This window comes from Ischnura elegans, chromosome 7 (assembly GCF_921293095.1).
Source record: "Ischnura elegans chromosome 7, ioIscEleg1.1, whole genome shotgun sequence".
In the NCBI taxonomy this organism is placed as follows: domain Eukaryota; kingdom Metazoa; phylum Arthropoda; class Insecta; order Odonata; family Coenagrionidae; genus Ischnura; species Ischnura elegans.
The window spans coordinates 74,108,945-74,117,959 of record NC_060252.1 but is presented as its reverse complement, the minus strand read 5'-3'; the positions used below and the strand labels follow the sequence as shown (position 1 = coordinate 74,117,959).

The following is a 9,015-nucleotide window of genomic DNA, read 5'->3' as shown; positions in this document are numbered from 1 at the left end:
CAAAATATACAATAGTTTTAAATTTTTTTTAAAATTTCTTTGAGGCATTTGGGGGATATATCCTCTCATTCCCCCCATCGTTACGCCACTGGCTAATTATAACCTAAAAAAAAAATGGAACAGCCTTTTAAGCCCCTAACCACGCACATGCCCGGACCCCTGGGTACCCTCATATAGGCCCCTGTGCGTGAGGAACGTTGACGATTCTCAGGAGCGGACGAGACTTCCATGTTTCCCTCCGGCGGAGACGTATCGCAACGGCACCGCGGGTCTACCGAATGTAAACTGGGCGGAAGGTGGTGGGATGGGGGAGAGAGGGAAGGGGAGGTGGTGGTCCTTAATTCTTTCGCAGTCTTACCCCTCCCCCTCCCTTCGTTCCCGTGACCCACATTTGGAAGAAGAGAGCGCCTCCTGGCGGATTCGGGGTGTGGGGGGGGGGGGGGGGGGGGGGGCACAAAGCCGTGTCCACGCGCACGCAACCCAATCCGTCCCCCACCCCTCTCCCAAACAAACCCACCCCTCTCTATTCCCCGGTCCCAAAAAAGTTTCGTCTCGTTCCCTGTCCCACTCACAGAGGGCAGGACTCGGGTCGTCTGGCCGATACTCATTCAAACGCGGGAAAGAAAAAAAAAATTTTTCAAATATTTTTTTGTAATGAATCGTTTGACCCGAGCCCATATATCGAGGCATTGAACGAATCGTGATTAAAAGAGTATTGCGAATGGCCCATTGAGTAACGTCTTTTTTTCACCACGTCATAAGATTGAAATGCTTATCAAACACTAGTGAATTGATAAATTAAAATAATTTCCTCGCAATATTCAACTAACACATTAATTTCATGGCCAGTTTCCATACATTTTGCATGACCTTCAGGTAAAGTATTGGTACATATTTATGAATATTGTAAATGCATTGAAACAGGCCGTGAAATGGAAGCACTAGTGAGAATTGGGAGTAACTTTTTAAGTACTAGTGTGCTAGAATCGGTGGCGGACAGAGAACAACCTCAAGGGGACGTAATAGATATCTTGAACTACCTTTACTTTTATCGTAGTAAAAAAATAATTAAGTTGCATGCAAATCTAAAGAAAGTGTAATTTAAACTGATTCAATACACATTTGAGACGGTGCTGTCTTATGGTATAAAAAAGTTAAAGTGGTTCTGCAATGTTCGGCTATACGGGCGGCTCCGCAAAGGGGGGACGGGCACCTCCCCATATGTATCCGCCACTTAGTATTGCACGAGATTAAGCCCGAAAAATCTCTCTATACTGCTTAATAAATTGTCTTGGGACATTTACACTTTAGCCCATCAGAAGTTCAACTTACTTATAATAACCTGTAATGCATTAGGGGCTTACGTAAACGGGAGGACCAGCGGGCTCGGGTACGAATTTCCTCCGTTTATCTGTGACTCGGAGTCGGAGATCCCTTACCCACCGGCTACCTCTTACCTACAATTCAATCAAAGCTTCTTCTGTTGATATAACATCATCAATTTCATCATTTACAACCGCCATAAGGAAACTTCCTCTTTAAATCCCTTTTTTCTTTCTCCGCCCTTCCTACGTTACAAATGAGAGGATGAGTCGCTCATGCAAGTGAAGTATTACGTGATACCTGAGTGTAATTAATTCAAGTTTTTTTGTTGTTGTTGTTTCTTGCTACACTTTATTATTTAACCATTTGTTTACAAACACGATGTAAAAGGTCTCATGTGCTGTTTTTTGATTTAATGCAAATAAATAAATTAACTTTTTTCGTTACATTCAATCCGCAACATTCCCCGCTTTCTTCGCATACTTTTCAATGTAATTTATTTATCGTTCATTTCATACTATCCACAAAGAGAGTGGTCGCTTATTTTTACAATGGACTCCGAATAATCGTAATCATTTCAACTTTCAAAATAGCATTTTTTACAATAAAAGCTTTACTTTCAGGGATAACATAGTGATATTCATCACCATTTTACAGGAATATTTATTTTAGTTATAGAAGGAAACGCCATTTCCTTATCCCTCAATCGCTCTGTAGCGCATCACTCCGAAGAAGCGTCTGAAATGGTGGCTCGTAGGATTTTCGAGTGCTGAAGCTATACTCAAGACCTAAGGATAGTCATCTGAAGGGGTCATAGATCATACAGAACCAAGTAAATGTAGCCTCCGAGGAAATGAATATTGTGAAAATATTCATACCAAAGAAAACTTAGGAGAAGCTGTAACGAACAATAACGGAAACATTCCCAAAACGCGTATTCAGGAGAAATTAATGGTTTCGAATACATCTTTAGTTAGTGCTATCACGGAAAATCACCGACCTAACAAACATAAATAAGTATTTCCAACCGACTCACACCAAACGAAATGCGACATTAACTTCGTCATGGTTTATTGCCTTAGCGTAAAAGAACAAGCATTCACTACAACTCACCTTTTTCAATGTCCTAACACCCCCGCCAGGCTTCCCAGTCAGGCGGCTTGCGGAGTAGTGTTTAGAGGTAAAATCAATACTCACACAGAAAGTAAAGTATCGTGATTGCAATAAAATCTATGCGTGAGTATTTTACTTGACAACTTTTTTTCATTTCTCTTAAGAGAAATACGTAATAACACTGAGTTTGGGGCATCATCGGTGGTCTCAGCTTTAGCTTTTAAGTGCAGCCGTCTTGGGCGCTTTGGCATACTCAGAAAATTCCGGTTAATTAGGCCACCGAATTATGGGGGCAGCCGCTTCTTTGGGACAAATCACCAGGAATCGACCGGAATTAAAGAATTAGCGTGAGTTTTGATAATAAATGTGGTCAATATGGACAAAAAGCCGTTGAAGCGGCCCGTGTCAATTTAACTTAAATGGGCACTGATAATAAGTCAAGGGCAGGGATCTCTAAATTTGGCCCGCGGGCCACATCCGGCCCGACACATAATTCCATGTGTGTTTTCTTACTATTCTTACAATTACCCTATCTAATAATGGACCTGATTTTAATGAAATTTTGAAGTCAGTATCATTCGTCACACTAATTCGATTGCATAAAATAAAGGCAGGAAGTCGGATTTAAGGTTTGCGCAGCGTTTTTCCGTATGAGTCACGGCTTTCCGGCGTTCCTCCGCGTGGTGTTGTCCATAGGTGACGTCAGTTTCTCCAGCCATCCTGCTGGCGTATTCAGGATCCAACGATTTGATCGATGGTTTTTTTTTCTTTTTAATAGGAAAATCCACCAAAATCGTTGGCACATAAATGGCTGGTGCCAGATTTCGCTATTTAGTGGGCCGTCACCGCTTTTATAGCGGAGAGGTGTTTACTCCGTCCCTCCCTTCCAACCCTATCCCTATCCCAGAGGCGTCGACGGGCTTCTATCCCGGTGGCCCCTCTTTCCTTTTTCCTGCCCATCCAAACCCCTCCCCGGGAGCGCGGGCGTATGTATTATAAGAAAGTCTCTGACTTGGTTCCCGGCCCCGGTGCGTTGTAACCCTCATAGGACCCACCTTGGTGTCCTGATCTCTGGCGTCTTCAGGTCAGAAGTAGCGATGCATAAATTTGGTCGTCTTGTAGAGGCCCTTGGGGATTGGAGAATGACCAACCAATCAGAACCCACCTCCGATCCGCCAAGTGCCTGAAGACGCCAGCAGGATGGCTGGAGAAACTGTCGTCACCTATGGGCAACTCAACGCGAAGGAACACCCGAAAGCCGTGACTCATATAAAGGCAGGAACTTATTTTCGTTTACCCTGATTTTTTCCGACAAGGTATTTTAAAATTTTTTCCATGCTTATACTCTAATTTTTGAGGAAATTAAATTACTGGGTTGATTTTTTAAATATTTTATTCCTTTTCCCCGCATACAAGTGATAAATATATTGTGTGGCCTTTACATTGAAAAGTTTGGAGACCCTGGACTAGGGTTATGAACTCCTAAAGCAACGAACTTCTCAATTTTTGTAAAATTAAGAATCCAGTGAGGAAGTACTTCGCTAGTTAAAGTGGGCATCTAGGATTACATTTCATTAATTCCTGTAATTACGCTACTGTGCAGCAGATATATGTTCACAATACTTACTTGAAGATATTAGGAAGGAAAATGAAAAAATTTGCTTCCCATAAATCAACTTTCATAGTCGACTATTTTTTTCCACCCTATCAACATAAGGAACAGTGAAATATAATTTACAAATTTTGATGATGATACAGTGTATCTTAACTTAATAATGAAAGGGTACCACATGTTTAATAGCACTATACCCAACAGTTAGCCTTGAAATTTGCATTTCTTGGAGTGATTTCGGGTATCAGCCTCCAACATGTAAAATTTAAGTTTTTCCTGGCGTAGTTTGAGGGAATAATTCTTGGGTTTCTCCAAATTTGCTCCATAATCTACCTAGAAGATGATGTCAGACTCAACCGTCGAAACGTTGGGACCTTAACCAAAACCACACCCTGTGAGAAACCCGAGAATTATTCCTGCAAAGCCTCCAACATAATGATGTTATATCCGCTACTGCTATTTTCCATGAATATAATGCCCCAATGAAAGCTCTCGTCATATTCGGATATAAAATCACCAACGCAGCTTGTAAAGCAATATTAGCCTATCATAACCAAATGCTGCGTCTAAGTAACTTTAAAAAATTAAACATTTTCCGTTCTATCCAATAACTATTTAATCTACGCAATATTTTCAGCTGTATAGTTTAATGCCGTAATTTATAGCTGCCACAATAATTATAATTGAGTAGAAAATTTTCGCATTTTTAAAATGAGAAGTCTTGAAATTTAATTTCTCGCTGAAGCAGATCTGGGTTAGAAAGGATTAATGGCCATGAAGAAAATGAAATTCGACCGTAATTTTTAAATAAAGAATTTTTTTTAAAGGATTCCGGCGAACATCCATTTTCATGGTATGATTTGCAGCCGTCGTGTTCCCCATAAGATATAGAATAATCGGCCTATCAGTACGTCAATGCTGTTGGCAACATAATTATCTTCCGGTATGTTCTACAACATCTCTCCATACCTTTCTAAATGTACAGGTAGTCTAGTAGCTCACTTTAATTCTCAGATGCTCCGACACTTGACGATAACTCTGACTTCTTGCAATTTCGCTTTCTCAATACACCGGTGGAAAAGCTACGAGATCAGTGTCACGTATGAAGTGGTGAAAGATCCAGCACTTTCCCGCCTCGAGTTCGAGGTGAGCCTTCATCAGTAACTCCGACCGAACTAAAAGTTCGTCCACCAATTTTATTTCCTGTAGTCTGTGATAGATTTGAAAAAAAATATAAGTATATTCCCGTATATTTTCAGTTTTTAGAGCCGTCGCACAGTGGGCGGAAATGGGAAAAAGCAGGACAAAATTAAAAAACTGCTTTTTTTAGTTATAAATTTGATATTTCGCACGTTAACTGGAAAGTTATTAAAATTAATGGAAATGCACCTGATTTGACATGGCTCCGACTCGTTACCGGGATACAGAGGCTCAAACGTGACCAAATTTCCATAAAAATGTCCGTCTTCAATTTTCACTGAAAATCTTACAAATGAAGTAGATAATGAAGTTAAAGGTAGATTCTTAAGGAATAAAACACAATATCATATGATATTTTAGTATTTTTTCTTTTAATTTCCGTAATATTAACGAATGTATTTGATGAATTGTTACCATGCAGTTACAATATGGCGGACACTGTTTTTCGACAAAATTTTACATTTAGTAAGAGTTTCAAATGGGTGTACAGTGTGGTACGCGAAATAACTTACTACAAGGCATTATTTAAAGATTTATCGAAGTGAATATGCAGTTAACTTTGAAATAAGTCAGCGACTCCGGATATAAAATTGATTTTTCGACCTCGCGGCAGGGTTCGTCTACGAGCGTCAGGAGCTGGATTAGCAGTGACGCGGTAAGGTTATTTGAACTCTATGGATTTTAACGCTCAGAATTCACCGTTTTCCATCTGTACTTGAAGACGTCAATCCTAAAAGGGTGGATCCTATGGTGAAGAAAACAGAAGATTTTCAGCCGCGGTAGGTGCACGTTTCATTGGAGTTATTTAGTTTTCTTTGGATACAATCGGGGACCATGCTTTTACTAAAAGTGTTCACACCTTGAAAAACTGAGTTTTTAATTAATTGTTTTTGTTCAAATTCATTTAAAAGTGAGTTGAAAATTCATTTCAATTTCCTTTTTTTTTAACAAATAAACGTTTTTGGGAATCTGTGCCATCAACTACTTTGCGACGTTTACTTCTGGAGCCATTCCGAAATGGAGATCGAGCCATAGTTTTCGAGTTTCGATCCAAACTTGATTTTTTCCACTTAAATCTCGACCATTTTGTTTGATCTCATCAGCGTCACAACCAGCCTATGATAACGTCATCCGTCCCACGTGTAAGACTTTTTTCTAAGAGCGGTGAAATTGGAAAGGCATGCCCTCGATCGTCACGAAAGCATCTCAATCACCTGATCCTTCTATAAAATTATAGTGTAGCTGAATTGTTCCCAACGGTGACCCCAAAAGTTAAATGTGCGAGCATTTTTATATTTTTTACAACTAATAATTCAAGCATGTATTCTAAGTAGTTCTTCCTACTACTTACTCCGATGTGCTTTTTCGAATCACTAATTTTTTTGTACAAATTGTTTTTTTAAATTCGATTTTGCCGATTACTCGAATTTTTCTTCAAATGTTGACTTTTGCTGAAAAGTCGAGCTTTACATGTCGATTAATAAACGATTTCTCAAAAAAATCGAATTCGACCGCTATTTTTCCATCATTACTCACACGCCCTCGGGAAATGAGGATCATTTATGCGTCAATCTTTCAACATGATAGCGGATTAGAACAAAATACGAAATTCCACAGATGCTTGAGGGAAAAACGTTTACGCAAGCTATATGTAGACAGACCAAATTCAAAGAAAAGGTATCATAGAACATTTTCCATCCACATCGTCGGAATACTCATACGCTTGTGCCCATTTCTCTTCGGAATGCAGTGGAATAAAGACTGGAAAAAAGAGCAGAGGACATTAAGGGAGGGATCAGCTGGAGGGAATGCTAAAATTCCCACGAGAGTGGCTACTAACGTGCACGAAATGCATAAACTACGCACTAAAATGAATTTTTATAGTTCCCGGGTGTGCCGCGCGACGAGCCATGCACTGACTAAGTAAACCAACAGCATAAAAGCATAGGTCATGACCCACATAGAGCATTTCCGTCTGAGAAATAATTTTTAGCCTAAAAAGAAACAGTAATAGTTTTTAGTACGGATCCTTGAACTATACGGTAGGTTAATTACCACCTCTTAATTTATTAGCTGCATACCTCATCACTTGTTCGTGATAGCTCTAATTTTTCCTCGTTATATGTCCTTTATCAGTAAAACCATTTTTGTGGGATAAAGAAACATCCTTTGCTTTCCCAAGCGTATAATTTTGGTAATCTCTTCTCGGGTTTTTCACCAGGTGACTTGGTAATGTCTCTCAGTTCGTACAGATAGTTATGTCGTTTCCAGTGGTGTCATGGTGCAGGAACGCCATTCATTCTTGCTATTGTGTCCATAATTTTGCGTAGGCTAAAGTCGCTTCCTAGTGCATAAAAATCCTACCAAAATTTTGGTGAAATCTTCTGGGTACGGCAGATCTAGTCAGATAATCCAGACAAATGGACAGATCAGCCCTTGAAAACATGAGAAAATTTCACCAATATTTTGCCTGGAATTATTTGCTTAAGTAAGCGACTGAAATAAACGCAAAATTTACTTTTCATTGTGATCTGTCAATTCCATAGCGTCACACCTGACACAAAGAATTAAACGCATAGCATCGACTTATGTTTTATCACGATTTCAACGAAAAAAGTAACCATTTTGGAGATTTTCAAGTAAACATCAAATTTGTCAATCCAAAACTCGGAAACAAGTAATTTCTATAGAAATCAAATTGGAGTTAAATGAATATCTTTGCTATAAGCAAGGCCGTAGCCAGAAAATATTTTCGGGGGGGGGTTTATGGAATAGTAGGCAAACATAAAATTATTTTTATAAGATAGATAAAATAGCGTATACGGTAAAATATGCATATTTATTAAAAACCCTAAAAGGAAAATATAAAAATATTATTATAAAATTGAATTTAGCCTTCTAGCTTTTTTTTGCAGCGACCAAATGAATTAACTCCTCGGTGTCGATGTCAATTCTGTCCCTCTCTACTAATTCACAGCACTATTATTTCACACACTGCACCTACAAATGCGCTTAGATAATTATTGACTTAAGTCGCATTGGACTACTAGATGTCCATGCACTACTATATAATATCGTCGTGTGAGCACCAAGCGAGCATAAAGTATCTATTTAATTTTTTTCATTTCGGGGGGGGATCAATCCCCCTTGATCCCCCCCTGGTTACGGCCTTGGCTATAAGTACTGGAATAATAAATAAGTTCTTATCATGAATGTTCCACGGAAGAAAAGTTCTCGTCAACTATGAACAGGATCGAATACGGCCTTCAGGACCGTAGTTTATAAATCCTTAAGCATATATAGAACGCAAAACGAAGAACAGAAAGACTTCCATCAGTTCACGCAAGTTCTCAGAAGACGAGTCGAGTAGTGCAAGATAGCTCACCTGAACAAGCGCTTTTCAGTTGGTTGCTTACGTGAGACGACCTTTCACAGCAGCGTCGGTGGTGTAATGGTCAGCATAGTTGCCTTCCAAGCAGTTGATCCGGGTTCGATTCCCGGCCGACGCACTTTTTTTCCAGATTGCATTCGCGATCATAGCCATTCAAATTTACCCTGACCTGTAATTAAATATAGAAGGGACATTATCTCTATCGTAACAGGCTCAACTTTGTGGAGGTTCATTCTAATAAATAAAAGCGAACAAACTATGTATAAATCCACCAATTTATTTTTGTGGTACTACTAGTTTTGAAAAATAAATTGGTGGATTTATACATAGTTTGTTCGCTTTTATTTATTAGAAGGGACATTAATAATTTTATGAA

At 39.3% G+C, this 9,015-nt stretch overlaps 1 non-coding gene across 1 annotated transcript; it reads left to right on the top strand.

The window, feature by feature from the left end:
• The first annotated feature begins 8,685 nt into the window (after window positions 1-8,685).
• Trnag-ucc lies at window positions 8,686-8,757 on the top strand. The gene has a single exon. It is a non-coding gene; the product is annotated as a tRNA-Gly (tRNA).
• Window positions 8,758-9,015: the final 258 nt, after the last annotated feature.